Source organism: Apus apus, chromosome 1 (assembly GCF_020740795.1).
Source record: "Apus apus isolate bApuApu2 chromosome 1, bApuApu2.pri.cur, whole genome shotgun sequence".
Lineage (NCBI taxonomy): Eukaryota > Metazoa > Chordata > Aves > Apodiformes > Apodidae > Apus > Apus apus.
Genome location: NC_067282.1, coordinates 193927643 through 193941478, shown reverse-complemented (window position 1 = coordinate 193941478; position 13836 = coordinate 193927643). Strand labels below are relative to the sequence as shown.

The 13836-nt window shown below is 39.3% G+C and overlaps 1 protein-coding gene across 12 annotated transcripts in view; it reads left to right on the top strand.

Annotated features, from left to right (window-relative positions):
- MAGI2 (membrane associated guanylate kinase, WW and PDZ domain containing 2) overlaps positions 1-13836 on the top strand; it is a 735815-nt gene that overhangs the window by 536620 nt on the left and 185359 nt on the right. The window lies entirely within an intron of this gene.

Here is a 13836-nt window from a genome sequence, read left to right as displayed (position 1 = left end):
TAAAGGGTGAGTGTCAAGAAGATGGAGTTAAGCTTTTTTCAGTGATGACCAGTGATAGGACAAGGAGTAATGGATACAAATTGGAGCATAGAAGGTTTAAGGTGAATATCAGAAAAAATTTTTTTACTGTGAGAGTGACAGAGCACTGGAACAGGCTGCCCAGAGAGGTTGTGGAGTCTCCTTCTCTGGAGACATTCAAAACCCGCCTGGACGCCTTCCTGTGTGATGTGCTCTAGGTGACCCTGCTCTGGCGGGGGGGTTGGACTGGATGATCTTTCGAGGTCACTTCCAACCCCTAGGATTCTATGATTCTATGATTCTATGATTCTTCAGACACCACGTTTTTTCTAGGGCCTGGCAGCATTTCAGAGAAAGAGCTGCTCTGCTCTTGCTGAAATAATCAGTGGAAGTCCTGTGTAATTCAGATGCACTGCATTCAGGTGTAGATTTTTGCCTACCAAAAATAGTGAATATTCCTTTACCTTTTATCCGTCTTTTTCCTTATGAGCCACAAAAATGAGCATCACTACTGTTACATTTAGAACCCATTTCTCTTTAAAGTCTATCTTTTTTTAGTGCTCAAATTCCACATCTATGCATTTCCTAAACTTTTGTTATTCCTACTGGAGGGAAAAGGTGTAAGTAAGTATTGCAGATCACAGAATCATTCCAGTTGGAAAAAACCTTTGAGATTATCAAGTCCAATCCTTAACCTAACTCTGCCAAGTCCAGTGCTATACCCTATTCCGAAGCACCACATCTACACATCTTTTAAACACCTTCAGAGATGGTGATTCAACCACCTTGCTGTGTAGCCTCTCCCAGTGATTAGTAACACTTCCAGTGAAGAAGTTTCTTCCAATATCTAATCTAAACGTCCCCTGGCACAACTTGAGTCTGTTTCCTCTTGTCCTGTTGCTTCTTACTAGAGAGAAAAGACCAACCTCTACCCCACTACAACCTCCTTTCAAGCAGTTGTAGAGAGCGATAAGGTGTCCCCTCAACCTCCTTTTCTCCAAGGAGAAACAACCCTAGTTCTCTCATATCCTCCTCATTAGACTTGCACTCTAGACCCTCCATCAGCTTGGTTGCCCTTCTCTGGACATGCTTCAGCACCTCAGTGTCCTTCCCATAGTGAGGGCCAAAAAACTGAACACAGCATTCAAAATGTGGCCTCATGAGTGCTGAGTACAGAGGGACGATCACTGCCCTAGTTCTGCTGGCCACACCGTTCTTTATACAAGCCAGGATGCTGTTGGCCTTCTTGACTACCTGGGCACACTGCTGGCTCATATTCAGCCAGCTGTCAATCCATACCCCCAGGTCCTCTTCCTCTGGGCAGACTTATTGCTACCAAGTTTAATGCTTCCCAAGAAGCCCATCTCGCTGCTCTATTCTGTGAACTTGAAGTTTTCATGGACTGACATGTTTCTTTTGCATGGGCAAAATGCATCCATAGAGTAATACAATACATAATGTATATAATGTATATAACATATATAATATGTAATATATGCCACTAATTCATACCAAAATTACAACTAACAATGATCAAGACAATCCAGAGCACTGGAACAGGCTGCCCAGAGAGGTTGTGGAGTCTCCTTCACTGGAGACATTCAAAACCTGCCTGGACATGTTCCTGTGTGATGTGCTCTGGGTGATCCTGCTCTGGCAGGGGGGTTGGACTGGATGATCTTTTGAGGTCCCTTCCAACTCCTAAGATTCTGTGTGATTCTGTAATCACAATAATGTTTACATGTGGTAAATACAGTTTCTTGCTACTGGATGTAGGATAAAATTATACTCGAGAAGAATGTATTCATATTCTTTCCAGTTGATTTCCTAGAACTTTTAAGTAAACCCTAGACTTCTTTAAAGATTTCTAATATTTAGAATCATAACTTCTTATATTTGTCCTTTAGATTTCATCTTTGTCAATGATGAGTGTAAATTTATCTTTCATAGTTTTCTCTGTATTCCTTCACTTATGTGGAAAATAATGCAGTCCATAATAAAAGACAATAGTGAAGAACTGCAAAAAGTGTTTCTAAATGCTAGTGCTGCCAATGCTTTTAAAATAAGCAAAGTAGCATTATTCTTAAGATTAGTTTTCTCTTTTTTACTGCTCTTTCTGTTTCTTCCCTCTGAAGTATTAATCCACTCCTCTGTGTAGCTGCTGATAAACAATTGATAACATTTCCACATTCAGCTTTGTTAACATTAAATTACATGTTACATAGGCTGTCTGGAGGTGATATATGTCCTTCTCCTCTGCAGTCTCAGAACCCCAAATCTAATCAAGTCGCTGGACTCCTACAGGAAAGGCCATGATCCAGCAGTGCTAAGGGAGATGATGGACAGGAATTGTATAAAGGACAGTTTATTAGTTAAAAAGCCCTCTTGTCATCTTTGTATTAGCTGTTACTACTTTCTAAAATAAAATTTAGAGCAAAAGTATTGAAGGACTTACTCCAGTTCAAAAAAATTAAACTTTGGACTACAGTTCTTCAAGTACTCAGTTTAGATTTTGGAATTTAAAATCTGCACAGAGTCTGCAGAGCAGAAGAAATCACTTTATATTTATAATTTTTCTGTAGATCAATTCTACAATGTAGTGATTCATTCACTATTAAAGGACTATGAGCATTGATGGCTGAACAATGAATGCTTGAGATTTTTTAGCAGTGTGACTTATTCATCTTCTACAGTATTGTTTTGATGTAGAAGGGGAAAAAAAGACACCTAATAACAAGAAACTACTAATGATTCAATAACTAATTTGATAAGTGTGTTTTTTTAATCCATTGGGGTTTTGTTGTTGTTGTTGTTGTTTTTGTTGTTTATTCAGCAATGCAAAGAATTTTAGCACAGTAAAAGGAAAAAAAAAACAACCTCAAAAAATTATGTAGATGAAGATGGAGAACATTTATGTTTATGTATAACCAGCAAAAGATCAACCTGTTTGGCTATTTGTGCAGTTTTGGTTTGGATAAAAAAGCAGAAAAAAGATTTTCTGTTCTTTTGAAGATGCTGTAAAAGCTAAAAAATAGTTACTTTAGGTTTACAAATCCAAAACAAGACATTGATCAGCTTCATTTCTGTTTCTGATTTTGTCATTAAAAAATTCTGATTTTATTAAAAACATATTATCATTTATCTTTTGCTGTGGGATTGAAATGTAGTGGTTCTAAGATGTTTTTAAGTTTAACTGGAAGTGGCTTAATAAGTTCATTTTTGGTGAGCTGATTTAATTGTGTATGGAAATTCAGTTTGTCAGATACTGTTATAGCTCTTCTGTCCTGAGCTGTACAAAGAAAATAGACATCCTGTAGAAATCCTGTTTGGATTTTGTCTCTGGAGCAGAGCACTTTGAATATTTCAGTGAATGGTGAGTAAGGAAATATCAGTAATACCAGGTGTTTAAATGACGTTGTGCATTCTGCTCTAAGCAATGTGCACACAACATTTGATATTGTAGCCCTAAGCTACATGTTTTCTTACATTCTGCTCTGTGGACTCAGCTTTCTGTTGTTAGGCATAAGGGACATTTAATAACCATGCTTCTAGTTTATTCAGTCATCACCACAAACCAATCCATTTATCATTTGTGTCCAGCAGTACTAACAGCTTTGTTGTATTTTGGACATTAAAATCAGAAAGTTTTCCATCTGAACTTTTGCTTTGGGTAGGCCTAATTAATAGATTTTAAAGCACACACAGTGGACACACACAGAAAAGTGTGCATTTGTTAAAACACTGGAATTATAAACTTCCTTGAGAAATAAATAACTGGAAAAGAAAAATAAATTCTGTGTAGTTCTTCATTGTGATTGATAATGGTAGGTGGTACACCATGTTGTCAATAATAGCTGAAAAAAGCATTCAAGTGCATTACAAGCAACTTGCTTTTCTGCTTTGGTGAACTTGCTGTATCACATCCTGCAGTCTTCATTAATGTACTCCACAAAGGATAATGGTAATGTGTTGTCTCAACTTGTCATTTAGGAGACTAAAGCCACAGATTAGAGAGCAAATAAAAATTGCAATTTACACTGAATCATATATGCCACAGATTCTGCATTATTAGTTAATCCAGTGACTGCACACAGCAATAGAAGACATCTTTTCTCACAAAAATCTTAAATGTAGGTGGACATTTATGCCCACAGAAGCATCATCTACCTCTCACCTTTGAAGATATATTACTGATTTACTATTCCAAAGAGTGAAAATTAAACAAACTAAAAATATGTTCTGTCAGATTTTTTAATAAATTTGAGTTTAAAATGTGGTTAAGAAAAATAAGTATATTATGGAATATATGCACCTTGAATCAAGGTAGTGTAAAGCTGTTTGGCTGTGCATCCTTAGGAATCTGAAACACGCCGGGCTGTGGTCTCCACTCTTGTTGTATAAATAAGGTCAGTGGGGTATTTCTAATCTCAGTGCTAAAAGTGGTCCTGATGATTAGTTAGAGGGCACACACTTTTCAGGCACTCCTGATACAGCTACCCAACTTTATAATAGGGTTATATTCTGCTGAATTTGTCAAAGAGACACAAGACTGGCCTTTAAGAGTCCCATTTATGATGAGGGTAAAGGCACACCAGCATACTCAAATCCCATCTGTTCCAGCATACAGGCTGAAGTCATAAGCATGAAACTGCTCCATCTCTTATCACATTTTCAGTACACCAGTTCTGCACTGAAAATCGGAATTTCTTCAGGACTGGCTGCAAAGAGAGTGGGATAAGTGATAGAGGGGTGTCACTAGGTCCTTGTCTTTGTTTGGTTCTCATTCCTCCAGACTTCAAGGGGAGAACTTGAAACACCTGAGGTAAGCAGTGCTCTGCTGTAAGAATCCACGCTTTCCTTTCTGGACCTCTTCCCATCCTTTCCTATACGCCTTCCTCACACCAACCAAAATATGGTTGGCTCAACTACATGCCAATGAGAAAGCTACTTGTGTGTCAGGAGACAACTGCATTCACTCAGCCAACTAGATAAGGTTTTTGGTAATGTTGTTTAGTGCTTTAACAGTCTCTGCAACTTAGCCACAGCAGGAGACTCTGTCAATGTACAGTAAACAAGAGCTGATTGATTTTGTAATCTCGTGGGGCAGTACTGTCTTCACATTTGACTAAAGCTCTCATTTCATTCGCTCTAGTAAACCTACAAGTTATAGAACAAGCAGTACTGTAGTACTTCATAGGTTTAAAAAAAGAAAATCCATTTCCATCTTCTAAAGACAGAATTGCAGGTTTAGGTCAGCACAAGTTCCCAGGTAATACTCTGTAGCATTGTGCACTTTTTTTTTTTTTTTTTTAAACAGCTGAGACTTACCTGTGGTATGAACTCCATGTTCTTTAATGCATGAACTTGCCATTTGCACAATTATATGTGTATGAACACTGATAAATATATTTTGCAAAACTAAAAAGCAGGAGGAGAACAGTCTATAAGTGTTAAAGAGTAATATAAAATTTGTGCTTTTACAGTTAAGCAAATATTTCCATAAATTTGTCTTAGTGTGTGTCACAGATGGGATATTTAGACACAGTTTTGATTTAGCAGTAATTCAAGATTTGTTAATCAAAAGATTGAATTTCAGCAGCACTAATTCATTAACTATTTTAAAGATTAACAAGTGATTCAGCTGAATATTTTATTATTGCAACAGTGACAAATTTGAGAATGACAAGAGTCATGGTAATTTACTTTAAGGGATCTTGAACTAAACTATGTATGTGTGCAAACACAAAACATACAAACATACACAGACAAACAAAAATATTTGGATCCAGTGAAATATATAAACACCCACACTCTTAAAGAGAAATGTGCAAACATATTGATGGGTAGAGAGGTGGTTGACTACTAGCCTATAGTTAAAACATCCCTCTTTTATTATGGAGTAAATACTCACAATGCATCATCATTCCTTAATGGACAATAATTGATACTTGAGGAGCATGAACTCACCCTGGCCTTCTGTCAGCCTTGTCAGCAGACGGTCCTCAAGGGATTTGTGCCTGAGAGGCATCTCAGCTCAGGGGAGATGCTGGTCCCAGCCCACTGCAATCCAGGAGAGCTCAAAGGGTCTCCCTGGGATTCACTGTTTTTAATGTCTGAGAGAATTTACTTTTGTCAGGCACTTTTCCATTTTGACCCATCTTGGATGGTGAAATGTTCTGGTACTTTTCCAAGTCATGCATGCCCAGAGCTTACTAAATTCTAGAGTTCTGATACCACCCTTTTGTGCTACGACTTCAGTACAGATGTGTTAGACCGTCAGGAGGCAATGGAGGGGGTGCCTCAACACTACTTTATGATTGAGATATCATTGTTGTCCCCGGAGAACAGAAGGAGCAGGGACCAGATCTGTCAAGGAGGTGTCACAAAGCTCTGGTTCAGTGCTCTTTGCAATCCCTACCTGACTTGCCTCAGGTTGCTGTGTGGCCTAGGGGAGGATTGCACTAGGTACCCAGTGGCCTCAGGTTGATGTTCAGCCTAAGGGGAATCACACCAAGCACTGAGTGGGGGCAGGGTTGCACCACCACAGTGTGCTTAGAACCTTGAAGCCAGTAAAGCCATCTCCAATGGTAGGTGTTGGGGATTTCACAAGAGAGATCAGTTAAAGGCTGAGGCTTTTTTATTTTTTACCCTTCAATCTTGTTTCAGTGTTGTGCACCTTTTCAATGCCTTGTGATTATCTGATGCTTGGCCTTTAGCCATTCTATCTTTTCCTATAACCTGCAAATACATTTTTTCTGTTATTTATGGTGAGTTTGAAGGAAATTACAGGTCTTCAAAAAAATTACTAGAAGTAGCTTTTCAAAAACTGTGATTTTAGAAAAACGTTTGTTTTATTTTCACATTGAGGAAGCATCTTGTTTCATAGAATCATAGAAGAGTTTGGGTTGAAAGGGACCTGTGCTGTCTTTTTGCAATAAGGTCTCACTGCAGGTTCTGCACACCACCAATCCCAAGATTATTTTCAGTTCCTTGTAGAATTCAGGCAGAAGATGTGTCTCTGAAAGCTCTTTAAATAATTATATAGTTCTTAAATAGACAATTTTTTCCAAGAGAAATAAATTAAAATAAACTGTTTTTTTCAACATTAAACTCTCAAGGTAAGGAAACACCAAAACTCAGGCTATGTTACCAAATCTAGTACAATCCTTTTTGTGTGAATTCAGGTATGTGTTAATCCTGTGTTTTTATTAAAAAGAATTCCTAGTTTTATTTAGTATCGTGTTGAAAGATAATGCTAAATTCTTTAACCTCCTAGTGAGCCTGTCAGAGATTCAAAGGACTCACTAAAATGCTGTTCTAGCCATTGAGGTGCAGCCTCTCGGGTACCATGTGTCCCACCTCTTTTTGGTGCCACTGGGAAGCACAATATTTTTCAAAACACTCTATTGCCATTTGTCATAAAACTGAGGTACCTTTATTAGTATTTCTCTTCATATACCAAATGCTTCCATTTTCAGTCTTGCACAGGAATAAACAGTAATATAAGGAAGCAAACAAAATATCCTAGGTGAGAATGTATTCTGCAAGTGAGTAAAATAAAAATCAAGGGAGTAAAATAAATCTGTCATATGTAAATACATAATTAAAAAATATTTATTTATTTTTTCCTTTTCAAGTCAATGTCAGTTTCAAAACTGTAAGAAAAGTAAAAAACCCTGAACCATTAGGTAGTGCTAAATCCTCACTCTTCAACTCTTACTCCTCCAGGCTGTCATTACTCACTGATAGTCTGCCTGATGTGAGCTGGACAGCTTGCATGATATTCTACTGATTTTGAAAAGGCAAAATTAGTAACATTTGCAACATGCTTAGCAAATCTCTAGCATATTGGAAAGGCAACAATTATTTCTTCAGAATTAGTTTTCTGAGCCCTAGAATTGAGGCTGCTGGATCCCAAGAGAGGATAATTCCCTTCAGAGGTAAGTTCATGTCAGCTTTCCCTTCAGAGATGTGGATGAATTTTAATTGGGTGCATCTGGGACTTCCCCTAGCCCCACTGTGAGACACTGCTGGCTTCTAGCTCTGGCAGGATCATGTCTCCACAGCTGTAGAGTTGTATTTGATCATTTGAGAAAGTGTCAGTTGAGATTTCAAAAATATAGCTTGAGAAAGGGTTATCCCATCTCCATATTTACTGCTTTAACAAAGCCACATCAGAAGCACTAATGTAAAACACACCAGATACTGAAATGGAACAAGGGAGCAAGTTATACAACCCTTTATCTATTGAGGTTAGATAACAAAAAAAAATCTATGCAACTTCCAAAATGACAGGGAAACTTGCTTAAAAAAGACTTTTGAGCATGACATTCCCCTGAGTATCCCTACCCCACTCCCCCAATGCCCTGGATAACTTCTGTCCCACACTTTCCAAACTCATCAATCAAATTCTTCCTGATTTGAGATATTTGTACCCATGTTAATAACTCCAGTGTAACCAGAAGCAGTTACTCTGTCACATACTTTGTGTTCCAGATTTGAAAACGTATTGATTAGCTATGGTCCATAGTCCTTCCCATGCAGCTGTTAGATTTTCAGGGAAAGTTACATTATTCTAAAAATTGTAGCTTTGCCTTAGTTTATAACAAAAGCAAAGGACTGGTTTCTTTTGAAAGTAATGCTAGCAAATCTATGGTTCTGGTTACCACTGAAAGGAAAACAAAATTTCCAAGTCTGTGATTCTTTGTTGAGATAAAGTTTAATCTCATCTCTTTGTCCTTCAGACAGCCTTGCATCACTCCTCTAATACATTAGCAACCCTCCCCACCCAGATGTCACTGAAACATCAATAATTATCTGCCATCTAGAAACCGAGTACTCGGCAGGAGGCTTGTGTAACTTCTGAGAGGGTGTCTGAGTGAGGAAGGAAAGCAGAGTCATGTCTGACTGTTTGCCAAGAGCACAGAGGAAAGCAATATCGCCAGCAAGAGCAGGGCGCTGGATGGAGTGAGTCTGGAGGGCATGGAGCAGCAGGAGAGGCTGGGTGCCTTGCCCTAAACCCAAGGTCAAGCTGAAGGCAAGATCACAATTAGTTCTTCTGCCATGTTTGTTGGGGTTTTTTTTTAATTCTTTCAGTTCATGATATTTTCTAAGATAAAGATGTCATCAAATGTGAGATGCTTAACCACAGAGCAGCTGCTAACTTAAAATGTACACATTAAAATATATCGTCTGAATTCTCTGTCTCTGGTCTGATGTCTTCCTCACTGACCAGCTGGAAAGGACATTGGGGAAAAAACAGCATGCTTGAAAGTTAGGGATTTCATCAAAAGAGTGCAAGTGAAAAAAGAGGATGATGTGAGAAACACAATTTGACATGCACAGTATTGAAGTTCAACCTATGTAAGGCTGCAGAAATGCTGAAACTTCATTATGGACATCTAATTAATATTTGTTGTTTTTAATGTTAATAATATCTATCTTAGCACTGGATGCTCATGGTATCTCTCTGTCTAGCTTCATCAGATCTCTGTCTTTCATCAGATCTCTGCTGAGACAGCTGTTGATAGAAACCCACTAAAGTTATTCTTTAACATGAAAGTCTGTGTCTCAGCGCTAAATATTTTTAACTGATCAGAGCTGTTGTTTATGTCATAGCAGACAGTTCCTTTACAATCTTCTCTTCATCATTTAATAAGCTATCAGGAAGTAGTTTCCAGTTTTGTTTGATGTTTGTCAGATTGGCTGCAATATTCTTTCATTAAGGTTTTAAAAAATGTTTAATTGTTCAACTGTGTATCCTGCCCAGTTTTCAGTTGGTAGAAGTACATGCCAATATAACATGCAGAAGAGGAGTATCTGTTTGCTAAGGGTACAAAGTAGCTTCACTCTTGGGTTATTATTTTCTCTTATTAATGAAAGTAAAATATCTCATATACTTAAGGATTGTGGTATGTCATTAATGTAGAGGCTGTAACTACTATTCTGTTCAAATCTGTAATTGAAGTGAGGCTTTGCACTCAGCCTATATGAACACATGCAGCAAATACTATAATATCTTGCAATAATTGACCTGGTGGAGCCATTTTGGAATAATCTGAGAGTAATAGACTTGATCCTGCAACCTTTCCTCCCACAGGCAGTCTTATTTCAACCTTCTAGTTGCAAGAGAGACTGTTCACATGGCATCATCTCTGATTCATGGGGTTATGAAGAATGAAAGGATTAGGGAAGTAACATTTTGATCTCTCAGCCAGAGGAGGATATTGTAATGGAGAGGGATGAGAACACGCCTTCAGCTTGCTTCTGAGATGATGAGGGATGATCAACACAGGCACATGGGGGATGGATGCCAACAGGTTTCCCTGTTACAAGCTGGGAAATTTGAATGTCCTGCTATTGAGCTGAGCTGTCTGAACAGAACATTTTTGGGAAGGGGAAATTCCTCACTAACTGCTAAGTATAGTCCTTTCCTGCCCCTTGCTTACTTGGGAGGCACAATTTAAGGTAAGGACCTTATTGTCAGAGGAAGCCAAGGTGATAACCTTGCATTTTCTGTCCTGTTCAGCAAGAATTTTAGGAGTAGAAAGAGAAGCTAAGCTGGGGCCAGAGATGGGAACAACCATGGGGTGGATTTGGTGGGGGACCTAAAGAATACAGTGTATTCAGTGACCAAATAAACTGCTTGGGCAGGAAAAAGGCAAGATATCAAGTAATGATTTGTCACACCACTATCACCTCTGTCAGAGCAGTTCTCAATTGTGATGAAGTGATGCAGGGTATTTGTGTTTGTCACAAGGAAGAACTAACTTGGACTAGAACACCCTCTGCCCTCAGGATTCCTCACACAGAGGACTAAGTGAATTGGAAAGTCTCCTCTTAATAATTGCTTGGGCACTTTCTCATGAGAGCCACCAACAGTTACCAGGAAGGGCAGTGTTCAGGTGGAAGCTGGAGGCTGTGTGGAGCTCAAGATACATAGGCTGAGAATTAGTGAGGTAAGCTATAAACCAAGATGGGAGAACCAAGGCAAGCATGAGGAGTGAAGTTCCAGAACTCAGGGTTATTGGCAGTGGTGTCAGCTCAGCCCCACTGCAGACCTGCATCTGGGTGGCTGGTGTGGCTTCTCTGAGGTTTGGTAGGTGATCCAAAACTCACTCCCCATAAATGCCAAAGGCTGTCTTGGGTGGGACTTAGTGACATCATGATTCTGCTCTTTGTCAACAAAATAAACTGAACTGACTCTAGAAAACTGACTGGAATGGTGGGGGGAGTGAGGGTAGGTGCTTTAGTGCTTTAGATCTCTGAGCCCCTGGTTAAGCAATGTTTCCTTAATAAGGTTGGAGGAGGGGCTGGGAAGAATTAGCCCCCTCAGATAATAACTGAAGCTTCAAATTGTCTTCCTTTTTCTTGCCAGAGGAAAAAAAAAAAATAAATTCCTGCTCCTACAGAAAGGATATTAGTGTCTCAAGCCTGTGGGGACACAACAGGGCAGGTATTTCAGTAAGGGCTCTTGTGCTTTTAAGTGGTTCCAATTATTTTTTAACAACTAAGTAGAGTGCTCATTAAGCATTTCCCTTAAATGAAAATTATGACCTACAAGGTCATGTTAATTAAGAAGCACAGTAAGTCAGTGTGAAGAGGTTCTTTTAGCACAAACGGTGGCCCTAATCCTCCATAACAATGTGCTCACAATTATTCTGGGTTTGTGTTTATCCTTGTAATATTAAGAATTTGTAGGATAGGATCATTACACAAATAAAAAAATTGCTGCAGATCAATTCAGTCCAACAGCAGCCACAGGCTCGTTATAGGATCATGAGCTGTGTCTGCTTTTAGATAATACTGACCAGAGCTCTCTGGCTTGCTGTGATTAGGAGCAGTGCCAATTTACCCTGTTGAGAAGAAAAGTTGACATATCCCAAGACTTTCACTCACTTTCCAGACTTTGTCATTTGGACTGATATGGTACAAGATCATACACAGCGATGAAATTTTACAGTTGAATCACCACATTTCAGCCACAAGTCCCATTAGCTGCAGGAGGCTCTAGCTGTCAGACACCTTCCAACTCCAATTACTGCAGCACAGCCTGGGCTGGGGCCTGAATTTCTGTGTGAAGCAATTTAGACGTGCTGAGTCTCATGTGTTCTTACAACACATTTACTCCTCTCGCCTTCCATTGTCCCACAGCATCTCTCAGACTTTTTCAGCACATCCCCACCACATCCATGTGGGAAGCTCATCCAGCTCCTGGATCTGGAACGCACAAGATCCCAGAGCAGGGGAAGGCTGTGGAGATGCACTGCAGCCAGAAGTTCCTAGTCATACACAGCCTTGTGCTGCAGCAAGTCCTTCTGGGCAACATCTCATTGATCAGCTACAGTTGCATCCTGTTCTGTTAGCACAACATACCTCTAGAATCCCCAGTACATGTGTACCCAAATGCCCTGTTATCCATCATCAGTTCACAGCAGCCTAGACAATTCCCAGGATTTGACACTTAGCATCACAGATGTTTAAACTTTGGGAAGATGAAGCAAGGATGCTATTACCAGGATGTAAAAAAAATAATAAAATAAAATCAATAAAATAAAATCAATAGCCCTCTCAGGGGGTATATAAGATCGTTATAGCTGACGGACCTCTATGAAAATGGAGGAAAAGCCTTAGAAGTAAGGATTTGTCCCTAAAACTACAGGAAATAAGCTTTTCAATTTGGATCTACTGTTATAAAAGGGTTAAAAGGCTCATTTTGTGAATGCCTCTACATCATCTGTAACTGAACAGCCCAGTGAAGAACACCAGAGATTAGAGCATTCTTGCTCATCCTTGTTGAGAAAACATATCTCTCATTATCAATGATTTTTTTTAATAGTGGAGGAGTTATACTGTTTTTAACAAGTTTATATCTTAAAGTCCTTACTTTTTTTATTCAAACAAGAATAGAGAGTTATTAATTGACATCTATACATCAAAACAGAAAAATGCAGAATCATATAATCATATAATGGTTTGGATTGAAAGGGACCTTAAAGATCATCTAGTTCTAATCCCCCTGCATGGGCAGGGACACCTCCTACTAGCTCAGGTTGCTCAGAGCCCCATCCAGCACTGCTTTTGAACACTTCCAGGGATCAGGCTTCTACAACTTCCCTGGGCAACCTGTTCCAGTGTCTCACCACCCTTACACTAAAGAATGTCCTTCTAATGTCTAACCAAAGTTTCCTCCCCTCCAGTTTTAATCCATCACCCCTTGTCCTCTCACTACAAGCCCTTGTAAAATGTTCCCCCCCCAGCTTTCCTCTAGCCGCTTCAGGTACTGGAAGGTCACTGTAAGGTCCCCCTGAAGTCTTCTCTTCTCCAGTATGAGCAACCCCAGCTCTCTCAGCCTGTCCTCACAGGAGAGATGCTCCAGCCTTCTGATCATTTTTGTGGCCCTTCTCTGGACTTCTCTAGGAGCTTTTAAAAAGACAGGAGAAATTTCCAGGATAAATTTCCTAGAGAAATTAAAAAGAAACCTGGGATTTGAGTTGGCATGAAATATTAAGGTTTTAAGCTGGAATTTTGTGCCTCATGTTACAGTATCGTACTACTTAACCGTTGCTTCTAAGTCACATCCATGGCTAGCTGCTTTCTTGCATTCAGTATTCAAGGGCATGTCTCTGCTGATGTAAACTGTGACACCTCTGTTGAAGCCAGACAACAATATTTGCCAGCTAAGTTCTGCCCCTCAGTATTCACCCCCATTGCTGTGTGACTTGATCATACCAAAACTGGCAAGCACCTGCTCGTCTGATGTTTTTTTAATGAGTTGAACTTGTGTTGGGTTTGTGTCTCTGCCAGGTTCTGGTTTAA